At 38.5% G+C, this 26,892-nt stretch overlaps 1 protein-coding gene across 1 annotated transcript in view; it reads left to right on the top strand.

The window, feature by feature from the left end:
- Positions 1-26,892, top strand: part of ST6GALNAC3 (ST6 N-acetylgalactosaminide alpha-2,6-sialyltransferase 3) — a gene marked incomplete at both ends in the record, with an annotated part of 182,030 nt that overhangs the window by 837 nt on the left and 154,301 nt on the right. The window lies entirely within an intron of this gene.

Consider the following 26,892-nt stretch of genomic DNA (forward strand, 5'->3'; position numbering starts at 1 on the left):
CGGGACATGTAAATCCATATGGATTTCTAGGTCAGCTAGAGCTTTATGTTCAGAGAAATTGAGCAGAGCCTGCTTGGGGCACTTTCACAGAGTAGTCTTGATGTGGAATAGGCTTGGAAGGTTTTACATTCCTGCTGCAGCAGGAAGGAAAATAAAATGATGCATATTACCTTAATTTACTGTATTGTGTCTTCTAAGTCTCATGTTGCTTTCAGCTATTTGTAAGGCCAAAGGAGACCTGTCTGTAACAGCAGACAGGTCTCCCTGTATATTCTGTCCTAGTAGAAAGTTCCTAACCAAGTAAAATACTGGATCTAATTCTATTATTCTTGGAATAATGTCAGAGATGGTTTTGGTGAAGCCTGTGATCACTGCAATAAATATTTTCTTAGAGCTCCAAGATGGCAGTGCATTTTCATTTATTTACCCTGCACACTCTCCTTTTTGTTGTTTCTTGACAAATTGTCAAAGGCATTTGCTGCATGTAGGATTTAGAAGGAGGTTATTTTCCAGATAACTTGTATTTCCACTTGGCAGCTTTAATATGACCTTTGTCCCAACCAGGACTTAAGCTTTTTCCATAATTCTTAACAAATGAATGTTTCATTCTTTGAAGCTCTCTGACTTCCATTCCATTTCTCTGACCTAGATTTTGGTGGTTGGGATTGATTGCTGGGATGATCTAAGCTGCTGTCTACTAAAGCCTTAAATACTCTCCTTTGTATAATAAGAAAATTATTCCTTAGCTTCTTGTTTAGACTGTAGTCAGGAGAAACAAATTCAGATGCTTTTTAAACTTGGATTTTCAGTCCTGGGGAAGTGACCCAGCTTGGATTTTGCTTAGAAAAGAAACAAATAGAAGTGTAAACTGAATTTGCTGAGGCAGCAGACCAAGGAGAGATGAGGCAGCTCTGTGCCTTGTGCTGTGGGACACTCAAGGCCAGGGGAATTGTTCTTCAGGCAGCTGGTGACAGTGACACTACTGTGCTTTACAAATCTTGGAGTGGTGGGTGCTGCTCATAATGTGCTGTCTGTCAGTCCCTGAAGTCTTGGAGGAATGTTACTGTGGCTTTGGAGACAGTCCAGGAGTCCTGTGTATTGACATTTGTTTTGCTTTTTTTCACTTATTTTCTTTACTTTATTTTTATCCCACCTTAATTTTTTTTCCCTCCTTCTTAGTGTGTTTTTTTTTTCTTAGTTCTTTTTGTTTTCCTTTTGTCCCAAGCTGTAAACAAAACCAGGGAGGCATTATAGAGGTATATTAAAATATTGCTGTGGCTCTCAGATGACTAAATACTTCTTCAAATAAAATCTGAAAGTTTGGAGGGCCTAATTTACAGTTTGGTAAATGGATTGGAAAAAAGCAAGACAATAAACTTACTAATAAAATATGAAGCTTCACTGTTTTTGACAGAAATAATTTACATATGCTATTATCTGCCTCTCAGTGTTCACCCAGGGAACACTAAATGTAAATATTACCAGGGTCTGGAAGAGAACATGTAATAATGAAGGATGGATGTGTGTGTGAGACAAAGGGAGGTAAATATCTGGACTGATCCCTGCCCACTTCTGGCTTTCTTACAGCACTGAGGGTATGGGCAGAGAGGAAAGACTGCTGATGGGTTAACAGCTGTACACATGTTCCATTAGGATTCAGTCCTTTGTGGGATGAGAGGAACATCTTAGTGTCTTGGCTTATGGCCAGCAGTTATCTGAAGATTTAATGAAATTCCATGTTATTAAAGTAGGAATCTGGAAAGGCAGTTTGTGGGTCTGGTGTATGGAGGCACTTGTAAACAGAAAACACCTTTGGTTATAAATAGCTCTTAACATACCTTGGCGTTCATGTGTTGTATTTTCTCTCCAGGAATTCCTCAGGTGACAGACAGGCCCGTATCACAGCAAACTGTGGGGAAGTTGTGCATCATGATCCGTGAGATTCAGCCTGTGTGCACTGCTGGCTGTGGCTGATCATTATTCCACATATTCACTCTGATGTACAAGAGCCCATATTGAGTTGCAGTTGCCTTTCTTCTGATTTTCATGGTTAGCCTCCTGCATGAAAGGGTGTCTGCAGTAATTTTGTTTTGAGGTCTGGTTTCGTTGCCTTTTCACAAAAGGGAATGCCAAGGATGACAGAACTTGTATTTTCTGTTAGCCTTTCTTAACCCTTTGCCAGTGCTCTGCAGCATGACATCCCATTTAATTCTGTTGAGTAGAATAAATGCAGAGTTAGAAATAATGATGCTTCATGTTTGTTTTTATGCACAGTTATGTCTTTTTAAAAGGTTTGTCCTGTAGAAGCCCCTTGAAGTATAAGGCAGAAACAAATGTGGTTGTCCTTCGGTAGGACAACGCAGCATCCTAGCTCGTGTTTTAAGATTTTTCTTTAAGATATGAGAAATGATTGCCACTCTCTTTCACTTGTAATGGATGGCAACATTTCTAATAACTGTAGATTCTCAGTCACATCAAGGGTTTTTTTAGTAGTTTTTGCAACATAAATGCAGATCTAATTACATAAAGATTCACTTTTTGATACCCGTGAAGAGACAAACATGAGACAAAAAGCATTTATTTTTAGGAATAATAATTTAATAAGGGTGCTGGAAGCATACTAACCCGACTTTAGGTTCCCTTATTAAGTGTCTGCAAAGGAAAAGAGGCTGCCAGCTCTATGAAGTCTCTTAAATTAAACCTGAAGTCTTGTGGTGCAATTTAGAGCCTGCTGTTAGTGGTATTTAATGTAAGTATACTTTTTGAATGACATCTGTTGCTAAAGATTCTGTAATTTTAGACTTAAATGTTTGCTGGGTCCTAATTCAGCTGCATTTTCAATTGTTCTCTATTCATATGGTAATCAGGCTGCTCAAGAGTTGCTAATTATTACCACTGTTGTTTAAAGAAGGCAGTGAGCAAAAGCATGTCTGTGACCAGATGCTTTTAGAAATGTAAGCATTAAGATGATAAAGCTCACATAATTCACAGCCCATCACGTGCAGGGAAATGATTAGAAAGCAGCTCAGCCTGTCTTGTCAACCTTCTAGCTAAAAGCAGAAAAAAAAGTCTGTATTTGTAAGCAACATGATAACATTTTAACCAAGAGATGAATGTCAGCATTTCCATAAATCTCCAATTTAGAAAATTAAAATACTTTGGGGGACCACAAAGGGCTGAAACTGACGTCTAGTTTCAGTTCTGTGCTGCTACAGAAGACAGGCTGTCAAGGACGTTCAGTTTAATTGCTAAGAGAAGGCAAGCGCAGAATTAAAAGAATGAGTAACTCTAGTGATGAGGATTTCATGTTCTATGTGGATTCAGCTTGTAAACTCCTTTCCTCTCCCTGTCTTCTTTTATCTTTCTACCTTCACTTCAGGTCCTTCCATCTGCCTCCTTCCCAATTTGTTTTCACCACTCTTCCTCAGTAGCTCTGGGTCTGCTCTACTTTAGTGCTGATAGCAGCTCTAACAGGCAATATGTGCATTTCCCTGGAAAATCTGGCTTTGCTCTGGCTGCTTGCATTTGGGGCTTTTCATGAGCACCTGCCAGCTTGCAATCTGTGGCATTAGTCAGTGTGTTACCTTCGGCCAAGTGTCTGAGATGCCTTTCAGTCTTCATCTTCCTCTGTGACAAAAGATGCTTTGCTACCCACATTCTGGTGAAAATAGACCATTATTTTCTGGAAATTTCCAATTACTGATTTTTGAAGATGGACAATGAAAAGCAAGCTGAGTCCCCTGCTCACTCACCTCTCAATTCGAATTTCATTTTTTCAGTTTTCTCCTATCAGCTTCAAAGCTGATATTTTCTTATTATTTTTCTTAGGGTCTGGTATGTGCCAGTGCTGCAGCCTGGAGGAAGTATCACTCCTGCCGAGCTGAGTAGGGAAACACTGGAAGAAACTATTTAGGAGACAAGATAAGGAATAGATTATTTTGCACTGATTTGGCTTTGACTTTGCCTGCTCATGTGTCCGTGAGACTAGAAATCCGGTGAAGCAGGTTGGAAAAAAAAAATTGCCTGTCAGAAACAGGCAAAGTTACCGGGTGATAAGAGGGAATGTAATTATGTTGTTGCATTTTTGGAACTCCACTGTCTGACAGTTCTCACACAAGAGGGCGCTCCGGGAATTTTAAAAGAAATATTAGGATCTGTTAGGACTCTTTTTACATGCGTGTATATTTTAATGCGCCGTTTTCAAAGCTCTGGTGCTTTAACTAAGGCTCAGTCTCCGAGCCTTGCAAAGCAATGTCTCCCTTCTATATTTACCCGCACAGTAATTAATAGAAATAACTGTTCTTATTATGACTTCTAACCACTAAATCCACTCGATGAGAAGGAATGATTAGCAATGAATCTGAACAGCATAACCATGCAGATTTTGTCAACAGCTATGTAAATAGTGGGTGTTTACTCTGGTGTAAGATGTAGTGTTTGAGTGATGTCAGTCAGAAACATGACCTAGTTTTCATTTTCTGACAAAGCCAACCCTTGTATTGGGAAAGCACTGTTACATTTCTGGTACGTGGAAAAAAACCACCTGCTTTTAGGTTAATGTAGAAAAGAACCATTAAAAAACCAGGATCTCCACAGAAAATCACAGTGGGAAGGTTGTGCTGTAAGGGTTTTTGTTATTGTGGGGGGTGGGTTTATTGAGTCTTTTTGTTTTTATTTTTTGGTTTGCACATTAAGGAAGTGTGTTCAGCCAAGAGCACTGTCTTGGGTACAGTCAGAACACAGGGTAGGACGTCTGGTCTGTAGCTGGATTTGGAAGGCAGTAATAAAGTGTGGTGATACACTTGTGAAAGGTGGAAATTCCATTTCTTACTGAGTGTCTCATCTGTTGTCACTTAGGTCTGATGGCATTTGAATGCTCGCTAGCCTGGTTAGAGCTTGGACTGGATGATGTGAAGCTGAAAGACAGTGTAGGTCAATTAGCATCACCCATTTCTTACCAGTTCCTATGCTAAGAAATGTTAAGTGTTGGTGAGAGAACACTGACTTTCTGGGAAGACAAATGTGTTAAATCCAGCTCTGATTTTTTTGAGGCTCATGGGAACAGACTCTTCCACTTCTCCAGAAATGCACCCCCTTTCCCATGAATTTCTTGCCTCCTACCTACGCTGTTTTTGAAGGGAGAACACTTGCTTAGCAGAGCACAAAGCCATAGCTAAGCACAGGTTTTAATGAATTAGTTTTGCAATGCAGTGTTCTTCTAGGCCTTTTGTGAGTATTGAGACAGGCAATATTTTTCTCCTAATGTCTGGGCATGCAAATTACTGCTCTGTCTTTCAGGACAGGAAACTGGAGGGAATTGGTCTTACCCTCACCTTCCCAGTGAACTATGCTTTGTTTTGCAAAATTAACAGGTAAACAACCATAAATAATCCCATTACTAGTGCTACAGCTGTACAGTCCTGCTAAGTTTGAGGATATTTTTCAGCGTCTGTAAATGTGGGTGATTGCTTTTAGGAAGGTATTTAACATTCAACCTCTATTTTTCCCTGGTAATGAGTTCTGTGGCCTAATGTGTTAAAGAGTATTTGCTGTTAATTCACTTGTTTTGCTTCTTATCTTCTGTCTTTCAGATTCAGTGGCTGGCCTTGTTCTTCACCTGTTGATAGGCTTACAGTCCTGGACAGGACCTCTGTCATCACCTCTGTGATCTTGCCCGAAGGCAGGATCAGCTGTATTTGCTCCTTTGGGCTGGTGATTGTCTAACTAGTTCCTAACACCTTCAATAAGCCAGACCTTGCAGGCTAAACTGTTGTATTTCATTACAGTCTCAAACTGTTGTCCTTATCGGTCTTGCTGAAACTTAATCCCTTTACTGCTTGTACTTTTATGTGTTTGAAGCGTATCACGTTGTCATCTCTCCTTCGAATTAATGGAAGCCTTTACCCTAGCCTTTCCCAATATTTTTTTTCAGAATCTCTGGTCTGATCTTCCTCGTTGCTTATCATTCTCTGGATTCCCCATTTCATTTCCATTTTTTTCATGTGTGATGCTCAGAAGTGAGAATGATATTTTAACTGATATTTTACAGTCTTGCATTAGAACAAAAGTATTTTCAGATGCCTCTGTGTAGAGACCCTATATGACACTCAAATTTTTTTCAAGGCAGACAGAGACATTTTAAATTGCAAATTGCTCATTGGGTCTTTAAGGGAAGTATATTTCAGCTTTGCTATTGTCATGCTTTTAATCAAACTTCCAGTGTGATGAGTCCAGTCTTGTTTCCTTTATAAGCAGGCTCACTCCAGATTTTTCAATTGGTTACATGTGCTGCTGCTGTAGAAATCAAATTCTTCTGTTTCTTCTAAAATGAGGATGTCAGAACTGACTTTGTATCATTTGCTGTCAATTTAATAATATCTTAATACTTTCAGTAGTTGCCACTCCTTCACAATGTTAATCAATCACTTTATTTTTCTTCATTCTTTAATCCACCTTGAACAGGTGCTGTAAAATCCAGGATTTTCTTGCAGTGCTTGTATTTAGCCTGGAAACTAGCAATAATAGTTTGAATTATTCTCTCCTACATGTATTACACTTCTCAAAGTTTCCCTTTTATCTTAATAGGGAAGAATTGAGTTCATGACTGAAGTTTCTCTGGTGTCTACCATCTTCTTGCCTTAACCTAAGTAATTAGATGTTATGTTCACATGTTGCTGTTCCACTCCTAGACTAGTGTTTTTCCTTTTCAAAGGGGTTTTGAACATAACAGTAAGCACAAAGCATAGATTTTTTTTTTTTTGAGGAGGAGGAATAGTATGAAGGTTTTCCAGCTTCTTGATCTGTCAGATTGAAGTGAATCTTGTTAAAAAGCAGCTTGCCTTTTCCTGTTTGTTTTACATTATGTGCTTTTCACCATGAATTGTACCAGTTCCTTTTTGATTCACATTTCCTACATCTCTGTTTTATATTTTCTGATCTGAGGCCCAGGCAAGCACAACACATGGGAAACAATCAAAATGTTAATGTAATTTTCAATTACTTTAAGCCCAGCCCTAGTGCACTCTTCCTAGAGAATGACCTTCATTTTTGTCCCTGCAGGGAAGAAATCTTCCTTAGGCAACTATAGGGCATATTATGCTACTGTTTTTTAAGCAGAATTCCCCATTGATTTCTTCAGGGAGTTCCACTTAAAATGCGACATCACGGCAGAGCTCAGTCTGGTTACATATATCAAATGGAAGGATGCAGTTCACATACATTTTTGAATCCTGTGTCTAAGATGCAGTGGCCACTAGAGGGAATGAGAGATCTCAGACGTTTACATTTCAAAAGTAACATTTTTTTCTCTGGTTGTTTTGAGATTAATCTCTAAGAAATAACTGCTAATCTATATTGGCTCATTTTTTTTTAATTATAAGAAAATAAATCATGTGCATAAATGTTAGTGATTCTTATCTCCACTGTGTGTTTTCTAGGTCTTCACCAAAAATCAGGTTAGTCCCAGAAAAAGATTTGCAAATCATCAGTACAAAAATGAAAAATAACAGGGATTGTGGTTAAAGAGATTTGTTTCTTCTGCCTCCCTTGGAGCGCTCTGGAGCTACTGGCAAAACACAGAATTAGTGTTGCAAACTGTCGGGGCCTTCACTTTCAGTGCTGTCAGACTGTTTATGCCAGCTGCTAATGACTATAGAAGAGTAGGCATTTTATGTTACTGAAAAATCTAAATTGCATTCCAGACAGGTTGACACTGATGCTTCAAATTGTAGGTTTGCAAGATGATAATTCCGAATCTCAACAGAAAAGAGGTGTCAGATTCAGTTTTACTAAGGGACTGATTGTACTCTGCATTTTAACTCTAGAATGCTACAGAAACAACCCACTGGTTTTGGCGTTAAATGTATTTTCCCCTCACTTTTTTTTTTCTGTCTGTAAGTAAACATAGTGTACATGGAGCAAATGTGTTCTTTTAAGTTTCTAGTTACCCATTCTCTGTAAGCATGACTTAGTCTTGCTCAACCTCAATATTTTCGCTGTCATTAATCCTGGATATGCATCAGGAATTGAGCATGAGGATGTTTAAAGAGATTGGTGCTCTAAGAAATGGGGACTTCCTTTGGGGGGGGAGAAAAAAAAATGCATTTTCTGGATTACAATAAGATTCACTCAAGTCTCTGTGGTTCTTTGTTGGAAGAAAGTGGGGAAAAATTGGGAATGTTAAAGTAATTTAGTGTTTTCCATGTATTTCCACATAAGGTAACAGAAACATGTGTGAGTAGAAATGGTAAGATAGTCTGAAGTTTGTCCTTCCCATATCCAGAATGCTATTAGGCTAAATGGTTTAGGATCCTAAAGAGAAATAAATTTTAAAAATGCGATGTTACGCTCTATAGCATTTGTTGAGTTTCATATGAATTCTAGTCCCACGTGCTCCAAAGGATAGACATCCTAAATGTGTAATACAGCTAACACAACAAGCCAAATTGTTTAAATATCCCTTTTGGAGGGGGAGGAGGAGTGATATTGGTGAGAAAATCCTAATAATGAGAGCTTTTGGGGTGTTTTGATAGCAGCTAGTGTAATCATGAAGAGTGGTGAGCATGCTGTTATAGGCTTTTCAAGATGAATAATGCTACACTTAAAAAGAGGCTTAGGATGAATTTACTGATAAAGCAAGCTTTTATAAGGTCTTCTGTATATACAATACTTACTGGCACTCAGCCAAATTATCTAAAAGAAATATGTGCATGTCCTAAAAGAAATAACTTTAGGCTGTCTTATGACTTTCAAAATACATACTAATTTAAGAAGAATAGATCTTGGTATCTTTTGTCCTGAAATAACTGGCCTGACCTCAGTATTTGTACAGCGCATATTTGGATCACTTGCGAATATTAACGTGATCCAAATTGTTACCCTGTGCAAACATTTACTAAGGCAATGGGAGGTAGAGTCTGCAGTTTGATGGAACTTAAAATGCCAATTAAAAATGATGACTTATTTAATGCCAACAGGCCATACCCTGCAATGCTTACTCAAGCAAAATTCTAATTGACTCCAGTGGGAGGTTTGCTGAAGTGAGAACGGTGGAGAGGGGAAGAAGCAAAGGCACAACCTCAAATATTACTCCAGGCATCATAAAGGGGCAGCATCTTGTATTCCCTTGCACCAGCAAGGAGCCTGTCTTGCTTACAGGGAAAGATAGATAGGCAGAGAAATCCCAGTTCTTTCCATCTGGAACTTCCTGCAATTGTAGCTCACTTTAGGGAATATCTTTGGTGAAAGCTGGCTGTTCATTGAAAATTGCAGGTTTCATAATAAAGAAATAACTCATGAGCTTCCATGTGTTTTCACAAATGGACATGGGATGGTGCAATGGACAGTAAAAGGGGAGGTGGCATTAAAAAGTACCCACAAAAGTAAAACTTTACAAGAATCTGTTTGTTTGTTTGAGGTTTTTTATGATCTAGAAACAGGATACCTCAGGAAACAAAGTTGCAAACGAACAAAAAATGTGATTTCCATCTCTCTTAAGCTTTATTTATTCTCTTCTGGTTCTCCATGTCCTGCTTCCAGAAGCCAGAACAGCCTCTGCATTTCATTGTGAGTTAGTAAGGTGTAAGGAATGTCATCCAAGTGATGTTCTGTTTGCTGTCCTCTGTCCATTGTTTGACAAGTACTTTGATGGGCTTTTTGAACTGCAAGTAAACTATCTGTTGAAGATTTTGGTTGCTAATACTTAAGATGTGTTCACTAGACAGACAGGTTGGAAGGTTTTTCTCTGGCTTTGTCACTGGAGTTATTCCTAAATGCTTTTGACAGTACCAAAAACCCTAGAGAGCAAACCTGATTGATTACTATTGACTGGCAGATTAGTTGGTTTGTTTGGGTTTTTGCAGGTAGTAAGTTACTCTCTATTTAGTGTGCACCTATAAATTACAATGGTTTTGTTACCTTTATTTTTAATAATGTTTTAATTTAGTATGCTTCTTGCACAACTTTACTACTGCTGCATTTAAGTCAGCAGAACAACTTTACTGCAGACCAGTACATATTAAGAGGTGTGTGGTAAGATGTTAAAAATAGTAAGATATACTTCTAGAAGTTCTGAAACCTAATACAGGACAATTTAATAGACTTCAATTTTTATATCTACATAGTTTTAAATGATGAAAGCTTAAATGTGGACATTTGTAATGGATTATATAGCTCTCTAGTAGTCTTTGGTTTACCTTCTCCACTTTGTCCTCAGAAAAGAGAAATGGTTTAAGTATAAGGGAGAAATGAAAGTTGAGTTTATATGGTCCTTTTGAAGACCTTTGCCATTTATTATCAGAAATTCTGGGTTTTTCTGCTAATTTACTGTATCATTGTGAGCAAATTATGCTTGCTCAGATTTACCATCCTTGTGACTTTATTGTTAATTTTTAAAAATTCTTGAATTTTGCTAATTATCCTGTGGAATAAGCAGATGACCTATTTAGGGAATGAAAAACTGCTTTTTGTGTGCAGCTGCTGTTCCTGCAGTGGAGATGTCAGCAGTTGCCTTGGTGGTAGAGGATTTAACCAGGGGGCATGGGCATGTGGAAGGGACAGCAAAGGCCCATGTTCAATGCAGGTTCATTTTTTTTATCCTTTCCTGATCTCCATACAAGAGGAAAATTGGCAACTCTGCATTGGAATGCTGAGCATTACGTTTAGAGAAGGAGCAAATATAAATAACATCTCTGTTTTTAGAGATGACATCTCCACCTCTGTGGTATCTTTCTAGCACAGAGTGTTGAAGCTATCTGAAACTCATTTACCTTTGATGAATGTTGGGGGTTTTCCTCCTCTTTGTGATCTTGTTTCTTAAATGACAGATATTTAAGAGGAGTGCTCAGTTGATTTAAACTCTTTACTCAATGCCATCTAAAACTATGCTTAAATCACTGGAAATTTTCAGTATAGATTTTGACATCAGCAGTACTGTATTTTGCAAGAATTGTACTCTAATAAGACTTTGTGCTAGATCACTGCTAAAAATGGGAAATGTGCAGTTACCATAATTTTTTTTTTTGGTAGCTGTGTGACACTCCATTGTCATACTCCATTGTGACTGTGACAGTTGTCACACTGCCATAGATCATGGTAACAGCAGTAAATAAACTGGGCAATAACCCTGTATAGGTTGTGCTTAAAATGCAGTTCTCATACTGATGTAGCCCTTCTCCCAGACAGCTGCTTTAAATGGTGCCATCTATTATGCAAGTCGGTAGCATTTACCTGGCTACATTTAGATTTTTGTATTTAATATGCTTAAAAGCCAGTAATTTTTAAAAGTATGTCTAATTCTGTGATTATAGTTAGCTAATTGTTAAGTAGTTATTTATTTTTCTGTCAAGAGGCTTTTTAAATAAAGGTGGTAGTTTGGTCCTGTTTTTCTTTTTTACTTGTGATAGGAAATTTCCTTGGACTACTGAGAATATTCTCCAAGTCATGAGAGATCCTGCTTATGTTCTTTCATGGAGTTTCTTTCATAAGAAGAGGTTGAATTTCACAGTGTAATGAAATTCAGCACCATCAATATACTGCACAAAAATACAGTGCCTTGCTGATCACTGAAAACAAAAGATCCCACCCCGTGTGGAAATTTAAGTTCACTTCAGCATGTGAGCAGACTCTCACCAACAGTTAGTAGAGCTTACTCAGTGTTTCCTTCTCAGATGCCTTCTACTACATAACTTCATGTGTTCTAAAAAAAGAGGAAATGGCAAGGCAGTAATTGCTTATAGGCCTTGGATTGAATGTGATGGTGGTGTTTTTGTTCTGTTGCTTTAACGTGAGGTTGTTAGGAGAGCTGACAGCTATTTAGGTGGCTCATAATAAGAGAATGTTTCATGTAACAGCTCTGGTTTTGTAGATCAATTTTTCTATTGAATTTTTGCATTCTGTATCTGAAAATTTAATTTATTGTATCAAAAACTGATTTAAATAGACTTGCAGTTTGGGGCTGACTTTGATCTGTCTCTGACTAAAAAACTGAACAGCTTTATCTTTCTATCATTTTATTTTGCAGAAGTGTAATAGCTTCAAGTGCTTAAAACCCACAGTCATTTAAATATTCTCTTTCTCTTTATCTTTTTTGTTGATTTCTGTAATTTAACAGTGCAGGTGAAATGATGAAAACTGTGCAGACTTAGGAAAATTTTTAATGGTAGATTGTAAACTTGAGTGAAGTTTTAAAAATTGTATGAGATTTTTTTGCCTTTGGCTGTAGCCTTTAGTTTCATTTGATTTCTACTCGTGTTTTTTGTGGAGGTTGTGTTTTGAATGCTTATTTAAATACTTAACCATGTGCGTGGGGGTCTGCAGGGCAGGTGACTCCTGCAGTCCTTCTGCTGACATTAGAGGCCTCTAGTGATCCTAAAATCAAGGCCATTCAGAACCCAATTCCAGGGCAGGAGCAGATGGTTCTAGGGGCTAAACTGTACCCACTTCAAGTGTGGTGATTGCCCAATATTTTATAAACATTTCCCCCCCCCCCCCCCCTTAAGATTTGCTTCTTGGTAAATATCTTATGTGTGGCCCTTATAAAAGACATGCTTGTTAACAAAAATGGCTTTAAATGAGTTTGTTCTCCTGAAAGGCTGCCTGTTTCCAAGACCTGTGCTAACTGAAACATGTCCTACTAATTATGACTGTAGGGAGACCAAGCAAATAAAAGATTGAACTGTGCTTGTGGCAGTCATTCATTGCACAAGAGGACACACATGGAATTTATTCTCATTATTACTTTCACAGCTTGGACACTGGTGGCTTTTCTCTTTTTTGCTCTGGTTGTGCACTCTGGCTGTTTGAGCTGTCCTGTTGAGCATCCTTTTATGTTTCTTAGAGATTGTAAATGTTTGTTTTCTAGATTTGTTCGGTTTAAAGAATAATAATTATATTTACTTTGTAGTAACTGTGCCATCTAATCCATATTAAACAGTGCAATTATACATGTAGAGTAGTTTCCAAGGAAACCTCATCCCCTCCCCTGTCCCTGAACCCTTCCTGGAACTTTAGAAAGTGAGGTGTCTTACTTTAATCACACCCTATTTTTGCCATCCTAATCCTGAACTCATATTTCCAACAAAATTGCAGCTTTTAAAATGTTTGCAGTGCTGTTTTGAAGTTTATCATGCACCAAATGATTTAAGATACGTAAATGGTATTGGAACAAATTACTGCCTTCATTATGACAGACAGCAGATGAGTACATTACACTACTTACTCTCAGACTCTTTAACTAAAATACTGTGATTGTTTTCCATCTAGTAGTTCTGTAATTACTCTTTCTTTATGTTCACTGTAAGAAGTAAGACAGCATTTTTTTAGTCTCTTTAAATGGCACAATCAATATAAATCTTCCACATTGTTGGGAAGATGATCAATTATTTCATTTATGTACCCATGTGAGTGGAGTGGTGGTTTAGTTGCGTAAAACTTGGCAAAGATACTTTCTTATTGTTTTGATACGACTGCAGGATTTCATGAGGTAAATTTCAAGAAGTTGAGCATATTTACTGGAGTGCTGATAGGATCTAAGCTTGTAATTTGAGCAATGTCAAATTACACCCATACTTGGATCACTGGGTACCTGCTTTGGCTTACAGGTTAAGGAAGAGAAAAACTAATGGCTCAGTTAAAGGTAGGATTGACCAAGGCTTGGATTTGAGTGTGTGGAATTCTCCCTCCAAGTTTTACAAAGACCAGAACGTGCTGCTGCAGTTTCCCACCTTCCAGAAGGGTGCCTGCCCATTATTGTTCAACTTGCTTCCTGTTTCCAGGCTTTCCAGCTGTGCTGTTTTGCTGCATGTGCTGGGTGGATATTCTGGTGATCGTAGGAAGTGAGGGAGATGGTCTGCTCTGTGTTCATTGCTATGTGCACCAAATTCAGATTAATTTCATATCAACTGCAAATCAGAAAGTTTTGTCTACTGTACTGCCATCTAAGAGAGCCAACAAAGACATGGTGTCTAGACAACTTCTATATTTCATTGGTTTAAAAAAAGCATCAAATTAGTGCACTGATAAAAGATAGTGCTTAAGAGAACTGTGTTCTGAATTGGGAGCTGTGAAATAAAGAATTAGGAAAAGCAGTTTTATCAGATTTTTTTATATTTCTAACAAGGTGTTTGGATTTACCAGCATGTGCTGTGGCAAAATGTCAGAATTTCATATGTGAGGGATCAGACACTTTGTGCAGACAAGTATTTAATGACGTACTGCTGGAATTTTTTAATTTTATCCATGCTTTGCTTTGGAAGGAGCTCTCAGTGAAGTTACACATCCACACATAGATGCAGGCACAGAGGCTGCCTGAAGCAGTTGAATCTGGGTCTGCTTGTGCCCCTTGGTGCATGGGCTGTGTTCCTGCTGGAGCCAGCTGCTGGGGATGGAAGTGTGGGAGGATCTGGGGAAGAAGGGGGTGCTGCTCTCCCAGAATGCTGAAATGATCCCATGCCAAAAGAAAAGTGTTTTCATAGAGGCATTGTTGGGGAGAAACTGGTACTTAATGTGATCATGTCCTGTACAGACCACAGAGTGCATCTAAAAATGCCACATCTTTGCTCACAGAAGTTTTCAGAAGTCTGGTAAAGTCAAACACACTTCTCCAAGGACTCTTTGCCATTGCTTTGAATTACTCCTAAGGAAATTACTTCAAGGGCTTGGAAAACTGAGATGGTAAGGAATGTAGTGCAGAAATAATTGATCCTTTTGGTTTATTAGGTTGTGTCCCTGTTGTGGAAGTTTTGTCAATAACAATAACAGTGTAGAGATGTCTGTCTGCAGTTAGTCTGTAGCTTGATCAGACATTTCATGGGGTTCTAGCTACGTGATTTCTCCCTGAAGAAGGTGATGTATTATTTAATTTGTTACTAAGTCCTGGGACATCTTGAAGAGCAGTGTTGTTATTTATCTTTGCTACTGCAGGAAAAAGTCCACTGGCTATGTACAGCACTAGCTTGAGTTTGTGAAAATCTGGCTTGCATACAGTTGATAGTGATTTTGGAATATTTTCAGAGCAGAATTAAACAATTAACTTTTAAATATGATTTGAAAGCGTAGCGTGTTTGAAGGAAACCTTTGAGTACGGTGTTTGCAGAGTTTGTGCTTGTAGTTCTTACAGAGTGATTTAATTTGTATTTTATATTTTTTAAAAAATGCGTTTGCTTTTAGATACCAGCCTAGCACAAGAAAAATATTTCCGCAGTCGGTACCAGCACTCCCACTTTTTTCTCTAGGGGTGATAAGGATCTGTTTGCCTGGAGCCAGTGCTGAGGTGTGTTACCTCACAATCAGCAAGCAGACTTACTCAGGGTTGCTCTTTACAAGTGTTTGGATGCTGGAGAATTAAACTGATTCTGTGTTGACATTTAAAATGTTTCAGCCTCCCCATACAAAAATCTGTTGCTGCAATTGGTATGCTGGCGTTTCTGCATTAGTCACATTGTGCAAAGTAGTTTCAGATGGTTTCCTTTAGTAACCTTCATATGGTAAATGAAACCCTGAGTTCTAAGTATCTGATTGTACTGACCTTCACTTCAAGGAGGTTTTTTATTTAAGCTTCCAGCCTTCCATCAGACAGAAACACGATCGCCAATAAAAATAAAATAAACACCTAGTCCTGCACCTCCTGCACCCTCTGCTTACTTGAACAGAAGTGTTCATGAATGTATAGCTCTTAGTTGGGCAAATACAGGCAGCCTGCTGACTACATTTGCATTTTAAAATTTACTGCAGTGAGGGTCACTCCAGTTCAAAGGAGAGTATTTGGTAAATGAGTTGGCAAGCAGAATGACTGTAGTGTTTAAAGGAGCTCTGCCAGGAATTGGCTGAAAAATGTTTGTTGTCTGGTTGCACCTATTGAAATGAGAAGGGAGAGAAGGCATTTGGATTTATTAGAATAAAATATATAGGACTCCCTTAGTCAGTGAAGAACCTGCTGTATTCTCGCATGTAGTTCCTGGTGATCTCTGCATTGAAAATATTAATGAAGTGAGAAGAAATTTGATGACCAATAGCAATCAAGGAGAAAGTGTCTGATGAGTGATGTAGCCATAAATGACAGTTACTTTGATAGCTACTCTAGAGGAGTTCCAAAACCCTTGTCCCAAAATGCCAGTTCAGTGTAGGCCATATAGCACATTCAAAATATGCCGTGAATAGGTCAGGACAATGTGAAGGAAAATTGCCCTGGAAATCAGGAGATCCAAATCTAGTGAGAGACCTGGGAGTTCATTTCTCTCACTGTCAATCATGCAATCATGGGATGCCACTGTTTGTACCAAAGTGTTTTGCTTCTTCTGGCAAGTGGGTTCCAGTGAGCAACACAGTCTCAATGTATCTGGTTCTTGATCAGAGCTGTGTAGGAATGGAGCCTCTGGCCCAATATTTGTATGACACTTGTAACAGGAAGACAAAGAGACCCTTTGAACTGTGTGCAGTTCAGATTTTACTTGTAGGAAGCAGAGACTGGAGGTAATTATTTACATTTGTTTCAGATTAGCTGTTTCCTGATCTTCCTAAAAGAGATAATCTTTCCCTGCTTGTTCCTTTGTACAGCCATCTATTTTATTTATTCTTCCACTTTCTAAATGGAAAAGAACAGTAGGTAGGAAAGGAAAAGCTTTGCTTTTTGAATGGAAACCTGCATAACATGGCTAAGGAGTGTACTCTCATCTTACAACTGATGGTCTATATCCAGATTATTCAAAGGGACCCTGGGGATAAAATTCAAGGCTCTTCCATCTACAGAAGATGGTGCGCTCCAGAGGTGAAAAACCTCCCCAGAAATTTCCCTGCCACAGTCCTCTGCCACTTACAGTAAAGGAGATTTAGTTCTAATCTGGCACTGTGTGATTTGTTTTGTACTTAATGAGAATTTAGCCTCACATTTTGCTCTGGTTCAGGGATATTTCTATGGTCATATTAGCAAAATATGAAGCATAGTATTAAATTTTTAGTCACGAGGATTGTTTTTTATTTATTAAAACAAAGTAGGACATCTTTGTGAAAAGAGTAGGTAAAAACCATATTTTCTTAGCTGTATTGTCCAATCCTCAGTATTTTTATGCTTGAAACAGTTGCAAGTTAATACCTGGCAGTAAATACTAAATCCATGTGTGGTGACTGGCAGATTAAGCACTAGGGATTCCAGTGGAGATTAGACCACACGTTTTGAAAGTGCAGATGTCAGTACTATTTTACATCCCAGTGCTGAGTTTAGCTGCCTAATGTTTTGCATATAAGCAGGGGCTATTATATCATCCTTTTCTTCTTTATTTTTATTTCTTCCCTTTTTTTTTGGTGTCCCATTTTCTCATTTTAGTTGCTTCACAGTGGTGCTTCTGGCACTGCTGTTCCTCACAGAGATCAAGTGATAACTGGTGCAGCACAAACATGAAAGGCAGTATAAGGCTGTGAGCCCACTACATGAGTTAGGCAGGTGGTCTTCTGGTTGGATCTGAGGGAGGAGGAGAAAGAGCTGGAGGATTTGAGAGGGAGTTGAAGTCAGGCAAGTGGCAGAATAAAAGCAGAGAAACAGAAATGGAAAGACTAAATGAGACATGGCTTTGGGAAAGTTGTGTCATACGGATGTGATGCTTTTCGGAGCTCCCACCTTTCACCTGAGTTGCTCACAGTTTGCTAGATAATGTGTTTATGTGCTAATATCAGATGCACTTGATGAGTATGTAAAGTAACTAAAAGTCGTAAAATAAGTACTTCTGACCTTGGAGCCCTAAAATCAATGCGGGGAGAAGTGAGTTGTGTGCATAAACCCAGCAAAGTGAGAGGATGCACTTTCACCAAGTAAGAGTGCAGCCAATTGTAAACAGAACTATCCAGATGTAACAGATCACCACCACTCACTGGTGTTTCAGGATCTGCTGAACAGGAACAAATAGTGCTAAAACGTCCAGTAATGTTATCAACAGACCTACTGTGTCACATACATGCTGTTAGTGACTCTTGTTAGCTTTCATTGCCCTCCAGGGAAGGAACAGTGCTCCAGGAGGACATTGGCCTTGCATCACTGTGTTTAAGGAGAAATTGTCTCTTTCTCTCAAAATAACTATTTTGCTCCAATTTTGTCAGATGTTCTTTAATCTATACATACTGGACATGTGCAATTAAAGTTTCGTTGGCCTGTTTCTTTCCTCCAGTGAACCCTGAAAGAAACTAGCTTTTATTATGTAGAACTCTGCATTAATGTGATGATTATATTATATTTCATATGTCACACTTTCTGATAATTGCCTGCCAGGAATGAATTCCTGTTCCACACTCTGCCTGTACTTCTGACGTATTTTGACTTTGGTGAAATCAGGGTTCCTTGGGAGCATCAAAACCAGGTCGTTGCTGACATCCGGATATGAAATAGGTCAGGTCAGTGTAATCTCCAGGAAGCTGATGCAGAGAATTCCCTTGCCTCTCTCAGCAGTGATTTGCTTTCAGACCTGTGATCATTCAGGTTTTTCCTCTGGCTTAGCCTGGCTGGAGCTCTGGGAGTGTTTTATCTTTGTGCTGCAGAGGTGTGGTTTGGCATTTGGAACTGTCTGGACTTCCTTTTGCTCATTAGCTCCTGGCCATTGCAAAGGCTTTGTGTAACACTGGTGCTTTGGCTTTTTCTGTCCTGTAGTTACAGTAGGCAAAGTATTTCACTCCTAAATTGAAGTACATAACTTTCAGCTCTATGAAAGTTGTTTGGGTGAGACACAGTTGTGTATGATACAGAGGTCAGGCTGGATCAGAGGTCAGAAACGACATGTGCCTTGCTATGCAGAAGGAATTATTTTACAAGTCTCACTCTCAGCCTTCGGGTAGCTGACATTAGGATTCTCCCTCCAGTGGTCCCTTATGCTCAATCCTTACCATGAGTTCAAGGACAAAGTTAATGTTTGCCAGTGCTTTCTCCAGATTGAGATGTCTTCAAAAAATTATTCTTTTCTTCCTGACTGCAAAGGAGAACAACTCTTCCAGCAAGTTAACAAAATATCTGCCAGCCAAGGAAGTAATTAGCAACCAAAGAGTTTGAAAAAGCTATTTAACCTTTTCAAACAGAAGACCATGTCTTACTTATTCCACATTGCTTCCGCAGTTGGACTTTTCTTCTTCTAGCACTGCAGAAACAATTTTCATTGGTTACGAACCAAATTGCTTCAAAGGGAGGTGGATCCTCCAACACTGCAAGAATGTTGAAGGGATAGGAAGCGCAATAACTGAAAGTTCTGCAATGTTAAAGCTCTCAGACCTAGTAATGTCTTGTAGTTGTCCTGCTTGCAGGAGCTGGAGGACTTATTGGAATCTACTCTGCTCAAGCTCATGCTTCTGCCTAAACTAGCTTGTTTGGGTTCATCTGGGAAGTGTGGCAAGGGGATTCTTTTTCTTTACCTGGTCTTCCCAGACTCAAGGTTTCTTGCATAAAAAATGATATTTTAATATTATAAAAGAGCTTTGAAAAAAGACACTACATTTCTTCACTTGTGGGATGCAGTATTTATTTAATCTACTACTTAAAAAGTGATATTTTACACTAGATAGCTCTAGTGCTATGAGCACATTCTTGGGACACAGCCAGACGTCCTGGTTTCCCTGCAACATTTAGAAATGCACAGAGGAGATCTCTGCATGATTAATTCTGGTTTTATCCAAGGCAGTGAAGTCCATTTTCATGTAAATCTTCTGTATTAGTATTCTTTAATAATTAGTCAGAGATGTGAACATAACTGTGCTGACTGATGAGTAATAAACTGTAGCTGCTTAAGGAAAAGACACGTGAGTCAGCAGGGACTGAAATGGGATCTCAGGCATGTAAAGCATCCTCTCTAGCTCTAGGGAGAGGGGTTAGCAGCAGTGAGCTGTGGCCAAACTCCTGCCAGCAGCAGAGGATGGAACTGTGCTTGTGGGCCCTGCTGCAGAGCCAGGTGTGGTGGCACAGGTGACACACTGATTGACAAGGCCCTTCCTCCTGGACCCTGGCCGGGGCTGGATCCTGGCTGTAGTGTTCCATGAATGCAGCCATTCTCTCCTGCTGGGACACCCTCTCTTGGGAACCTGTCCTGCCCTTCTGATTCATCTGAAGAGGCAAAGCTGAAAAAATGTGCCATTCATTTTGTCTTAATTGCACTTCAAAAATTTGTCTGTGTATTTATATAATAAATGCAAGTCAAGGAAAGGTGAAAGAAATGGTGCTTTAATAGCAGAAAGCCTATCTGATTTTGAAGGTGTGAACATTGCACAGTTTAATTTGTGTAGGGAACTGCTAGTGACCTCAGTTTTTTTGTTTTTTTTTTTTCCTTATTCTAAATCTTTCCTTGGAGTAAAAAAATAAAAATTCTTGATAGAATAGTATTTTAGAAAAATTTAACATTTTCTGTTGTGGTCATCTGATCACATCTCAAGAGCATATTATGTCCTTCACAGCATTCAGAGTTATGACTTGGTTTGTTATGAATAAATTTACATGGCTCTTTTGGTGAAATATATCACAACCCTCTGAAATATATCACGACCTTTTGTTTATGAGTAAGTTAGCATCTGCTAAACAGATTTGCTCTGCAATTTGCCTTGAATGGCTGACTGTCTTCAAATGTGGCTGAAGTTAGGCTTAATAATCAGCTGAAGTTAAGGCTGATGTTCAACATAACCCTGGAATCATAGAATCATTAAGTCTGGAAAAGACTTTCAAGGTCATTGAGTCCAGCCTTTAGCTGATCACCACCGTGTCAATGGGATCATGGTACTTGGTGTCACATCCAGTTGTTTCTTGAGGACCTCCATGCCCTTAAACAAAGGAATGTAATATATTTTGCTCCTAATTTTTGACTACTGGTTTTGCTGCTTGCCCGTGTTGGGGTAATTTTACAATGTCTGACCATTTAGCCAGCAATCTGGAAGGCTTTTTCTACATTGTGTTAATGTCTTTCCTTGTGCTTGCACTGGACACCATTGTGTGAGTTACATTTGTTCACTGGGCTCAGGTATCTTCTGTTGACTGAGCTCTGTGAGGCATCCATTGTTCGTATTACAAAGGTGTGAATTAATATTTAGAGAATTTCTTGTCTCAGTGATAATTTCTCATTGAGATTCAGCTACCACCATATCTAATTATGCCTTGTGCCATTACCTCCTAGCTCAGGTACACAGGGAGGGAAGGTCTTTCTGTTCTTGGGAACTTGTATTACTGGGAAAGAGCCTCATCCTAGGAAGGTGCTGGATGTAAGCCTGAGCACACTCAGTTGTACTGGATGGCAAATCAGTTACATGTACTTCAGTCTTTTTTTCTTGACTTTTTTTTTTAAGCAGCTCTCTGGTGATTTATGATCTTTTCACTAGAGTGGTTTCTGTCCTTGAACCAAACTTTTCACATGCAAATACTGCTGCAAGACACTTCTTTTCAATCAGGTGTGTATTTTTCCTCTGATGATAGTGACCTTCACACACAAGGTACTGACTGTCCCTTTTACAGGAATGATCCTTCAAGCGCCATCTCCCTGGCCTCACCTTCTGTGATTTTCTTTTCATTCACGTACTGCTTCAAGGTGGGATGATTGGTAATAAGCTTCATGCTACCTCTGATGGCTGTATCAAGTTAAAAGAGACATATTCAGGCTGCATCTTTATTTTGCATCAGCCTCATCTCTCATAAGAACACTTTGCTTGTTTTAGCATTGCCGGGAGCAGCCATCCGCTTATTTTAACTGAAGGCACTGATTGTGTTGTCTCTACTTTCTGAAACTTCACTCTGTGAGTTTATTCTTTGGTGCTTGTGTATATAATTATAATCTGTGTACTTCCTTCAGTTTTATGGCTATTTAATACAATTTGTCTCACAGTAGCTTTATATTATTTTCCTGCACAATTCTGAGGAAATTTGCATGATGTAATACGTTTAATAGTTTGAACTTTGTGCACTTGTGTCTCTTGCTCTATACCTGGTGTTGACTTTGCTTTGCAAACAGGCCTTTGCATTAATGTTACTCATGCAAAATGCTGTCTCCCAAGCCAGTGATCCCTGTTCCTGCCTGCCTCAATGTTATTTGCTTGTCTGGAAGCTGAGATGTTCTCTGTACCGCAGTTAGTGCAAATGACCTCGTGTACTAACCATTGCATTACTGTCCTGGGTATTGCTCTTCCTGATTGCCACACTTCTTTGTATTAAGTTCATTCATGTTTTGTACTTCAGCATTTGCTTTTTCCTTGTTTTCTTACCTTCTGAGGTACTGCATGAGTGACCTCCAAGCCTGTACCACACGTCATCTCTGGATGTGGTATTGCTCATTAGCTTTGCCTGTATCTGTACATCTTTACAATAGGGTTCCTGAGAGTTCTTACTTGTTTATTATATTTGTATTTCCACTTATTAATCTATTACATATTAGTTTATCTTTATAGGATTTTATAATAGCACAACTTGGCCATTTCACACAGCTTGGCAACTGACCAATCTGCTTTTTCCCTAAGTGCATTATGCTTTCTTGGTATATGACAGAAATTGTGGATTGAAAATGCTTCTAGAATTCTATGTAGGTGTTCCTGGTTTGTGCTGAAAAATCCAAATGCTGTTTGTTGCCTGTGGCAGCCATTGCCCATTACAGATTATAATGTGGCTGCTTTTATTCAATTTCCCTCATTCAAACTTCACTGCAATTTTTTATCGTGATCAGAAGAGTTTCCAGTTTCGAACTAAATTCCTTTCATGTCAGTCTGCTCAGGGACAGGTCTCTGGTCCATTGTCATGATTACTGTTCTTTGTGTGTGTGTGCAGGAGGGAGACTCAGTATTTTTAGCTTCTGATATCAGGTGTCTGAAAGAGCTAATTCCTTTCTGCCATTAAGTTCACTGCAGGAGAATAAATGGGGATGTAGCCAAGGAGCCTTACATGAATTTTTGCCTATTTCTGTATTTCCCCATCTCCTCAAGCACTTCTAAAATGGAGAGCTGTCTAGATGTTGCCTAATATATGAATATGCCATAAAATCATAGCAAAATAATCATAAAACAACAAGTTTGAGAAACTATTATCTTTCCTGTTGGGTTTGGCTTTTTTTTTTTTCTTTTTAGTGAATTCATCTGAAAATGAATTGGACAGAGACTGGTTACCTCATTAATGAATAGTTATATAATCCTTGGAAACTTGTGAATTAAAAACTTGATGGAACTTCAGAATTGGTGATAGTGATGGCCATCTTTGTTCATGCTCATTTTCATTATTGCAGCTGCACGTGGTTTTCCATCCTCACTTGTACTTCAGCGCTTTCTTCTTTGCGCATAACAGTCTCACCAGCTTGGATTTTCAAAAAGAGTATGAATACTTTCCTTGGTGAGACCAACTGTCCATGTAGCCCATAGCTCTGTTCCAATAGCAGCAGCATTCCCCAGCATCCACCATCACTGACTCTGGGATCTTGGACATACATCCCCTCCCCTTTATCATGTGTTAATGGACAGACTTCGCAAGAATTTCTTCTTCTTTGCTGTACAATATAGTGGTTGAAGCTTATCACTATTGAACTGCTGTTAGCCTCAGCACCTTCTCTTAAATGATCTGCTTTCTTTTGCATTTGATAAAATTTGCACTGCTCCCATATTTATGACCACCAAGTATTTTAAAAGTCAAATTTTCTTCTGCTCTTGCTGGTTATCCATAACGCTGATATCCCACTTGAAAATAGTGATATTAATTCCACAGAAGTGCTGAAACATGGTGTGTATGTGCTGATCTCCAGAAAGGTCCAAGGTTTCCCCAGGAATTCACCTGAGTGAAAAGGTGTTCAGGTGTCTCCTTTCTGTCAGCCTTACTTCCCTTACTCCATTGTGTCCTGCTGAGAGGGCTGAGTCTGCATGGATCCTGCTCTGCTTGTGGCCATGGGCAAAAATGGGAATAGAAATGATGTTGTTTTTACTAAAAGTTTATTTTGTAACTTTTGGCTTGTTTTGAAATTTAAAAGTTAATTATTTCTAAAAATAATTTCCTGTCTTAATTAAGTACTCACCTTAGAGCTCACCTCAGATGTTTCTTCTTTTTTCTGTTAAAAAAGAATTGGTTGATTTATGCTGTGATTTTCATCTTGGCAGTATCCTCAAAGAATCTTAATTGATCAGAGATGAGCTTTTTTCCCTCTTCTGGAAATAGATCAAATTTGTTTTAATCAAGTAAATTCAATTTTGTTGTTCTTCTTTTTTATCTTAAGAGAGCAGTTGTTGTTAACTCAAGTTTGTCTAAACTCTCTGGTACCCTAGGGCACATACATGACCTTTTGTGTTAGAATTACACTTGGGGCTAACCCTAGGGGTCTGCCTTGGCCTGAACCTGTTTGTGAAAATGTCTCTTCTGAATTCTGTGAGTGATCTGGATATTGTGATGTTCTGCCCTTCTAGATACATATCCCTCTCATTTAAATAATATCTTCAATAGTGGGTGGGATATAAACTGAAATTGTCTTCTTTCACTGAAAATCCTTTCTTTAACCTAAGTTTTTAAAGTAAATATCTGTGTTTTGTAAAGATGTCTTAGTTAAAAAGTCTTATTGATGTAGCTGCAAAATTTGCATATAGGTAGAAGCGCATAAATATCATTCATAATTCTGCTTTTGTCCTGCTACATGTACATGAAGAACTGTATTTTAAATATATTATTGCAATGCTCTGGATTGTAAAGTGGAGCTTTCTAGTAATCTCATTATGCTAAGGCTTTATCCATCTAAGCTGAGGTGGTGCTAAAAACCTTACAACCTTAAGAAGCTAATTAAGGACAAGGACCTCTTGTCTTGACATAAAGATCAAGAAGCACTGTGCTTGTTCCAGGGAGCTTAACAGCAAACTTTATATACAAAATTCAAATAAAAAATGGATGTACACTGTAAAGTCACAATATGAATTTCCTGAAAAATCTCTCCTCAGAGGTATACAAATATTTCACAGAGGAGGAACTCTGTAATATATTTACTCTGGGGTTTTTTTAGTTGGTTTTGGGGGGTTTGTTCAGTGTTGTTTTGCTTGATAGAGAAAAAAGTATTTTATGTCTACTAAAGAATATTTGTTGGACTTGGTCACTTAGTCCTGTGCAAGCATTTAATATTGAAGACATTATTTTCAGATTTGGTCTGGAGTCAGTTGAGTTACACACTCTCACATCCCAAAGGATGCTGGCATAGGCAGGCTTTGGTTTGTACAGATGCCATTGTGTGCAACCTTGAAAACTGCAGGTTTAGGGTTTTCTTGTTAAAATTCCCACAAATAAAGATAATCTCTGGAATTCTGACAGAAGAGCCAAAGGGGAGGCCAAGCATGGCCAAAGTGATTGTATTATGATTGGAAGCTGCCATGATCTGGCTCATCTTAATTATTGGGGCTGAGGAGTGGGTTGGGGTGTTTGAAGGTTGGTGGTTTTTTGCTGTTTGACCTCAAAACAATTAAAAGCTTTGGGGAAACTTAGAAAATTAATATTGGCAACTTTTTGAGAGCATTTGAAATAAATTTTTAGCAGCTGTGTGAGGGAAAAATCATAAAACTGGAACAGTAGGGACCCAAATTAGTTTGCAGTGATGTGCACAGAAGACAGAAATGTGCTTTGGAAATGCTGCATAGGAAGTGGATAGCTTTGGGACACCTCAGCTTTCATTCTTGAGAGGGGAGAGTGAAAGATGATCCCCCATCTGTTGGCCCAAGGATTACAACTGCAGTGATTATTTGCAGAAACATTCTGCAGTAGCAACTGAGATCTATTGATTATTTCTCACACATGTACTGTGGATTCAGAGAGCAGGATGAGCAAATCCTTGTTTTTCTTCTCAGCAGAAATGTCAGGGAACAAACATTGGCTACCTTTACTAGAATTTCTGCTAGCTAAAATAAAAAGCTTTAAGGGAATTGGAAAGCTCTATAAACTAACTAAAAGGAAATGTTAGTGGGTTTGTTTGTTTTAAATAAGACTTGTTTTATAGTAATTATGTATGCCTGTGCACCACCACAACTTTTTTTCTGAAAATTGCACATAACAAAGTTGGAAATTGTGTTCAAACAAGATTATTCTGGTTTTATGTTTTATTGCCCTTCCATTTTCCTCTACTGTTACTCACACTGCAATGACAGAGATTATATTAATTAGTTTATGGTATGTAACTGAGATATTCACAGTGTGGAAGTTAAAGGTGATCCTAGAACTGATTTTTAGATCATCATCTTTATTATTTTGAACAGTTCGCCTACAATGATGGACACTAGCACATTAGAAAATGATTCATAATTTTTATTGAAAGCTTAAGAAAAGTATTTAGTGCTTTTTCATCAATTAGAGGCAGGAGAGCAAATTCTAGTTATATTAAACTGTGCATGCTATATAAATCACGAGTCTTGTTAGCAAAGAATTAACATCATAACTGCTAATTTAAAAATTGCCTTTAGCTCTGAGTCAGGATTGGCTGTGTACATATTTTAATGCTCTTGAAGAAGTAAAAATAGATCTCTCTAGAAGAGAGCCTTTCTGGTGGTAGTGAAATTAACTATCTGCTCTTTTATGAAGTAGCAGTGTCTGTCTTAGTTGTGTAATGGCAATGTGCTATAGAAATGGCTATCTTTTCCTTGATTCATGGTACTGATTCTAGATTAAAAACCAAAAAGATGTGGTTTTTTTAATAATGGCAAGACTGGATTATATCACCAAAGGACACAGAGATCCAGTTTTCTCACTTTTGTTGGCTGTTCAAGTACAGATGCATGAAAACTGCATGACTTCTCAGTTGTGGATTAATAATAAGGAAGTCAAGGAGATTTTTTTTTTCCCCCTCCAGCATATCAAATATGTTTGGTGTGTTTCTGAGACAACAGACAAATTGCAGAGTTGCACGCTCCAAGACTTTCCTCCTGCTGGCTAATGAAGTAGAACAAGACATAGAAGAAAAA

Source organism: Fringilla coelebs (genome assembly GCF_963513975.1).
Source record: "Fringilla coelebs genome assembly, chromosome: 9".
Lineage (NCBI taxonomy): Eukaryota > Metazoa > Chordata > Aves > Passeriformes > Fringillidae > Fringilla > Fringilla coelebs.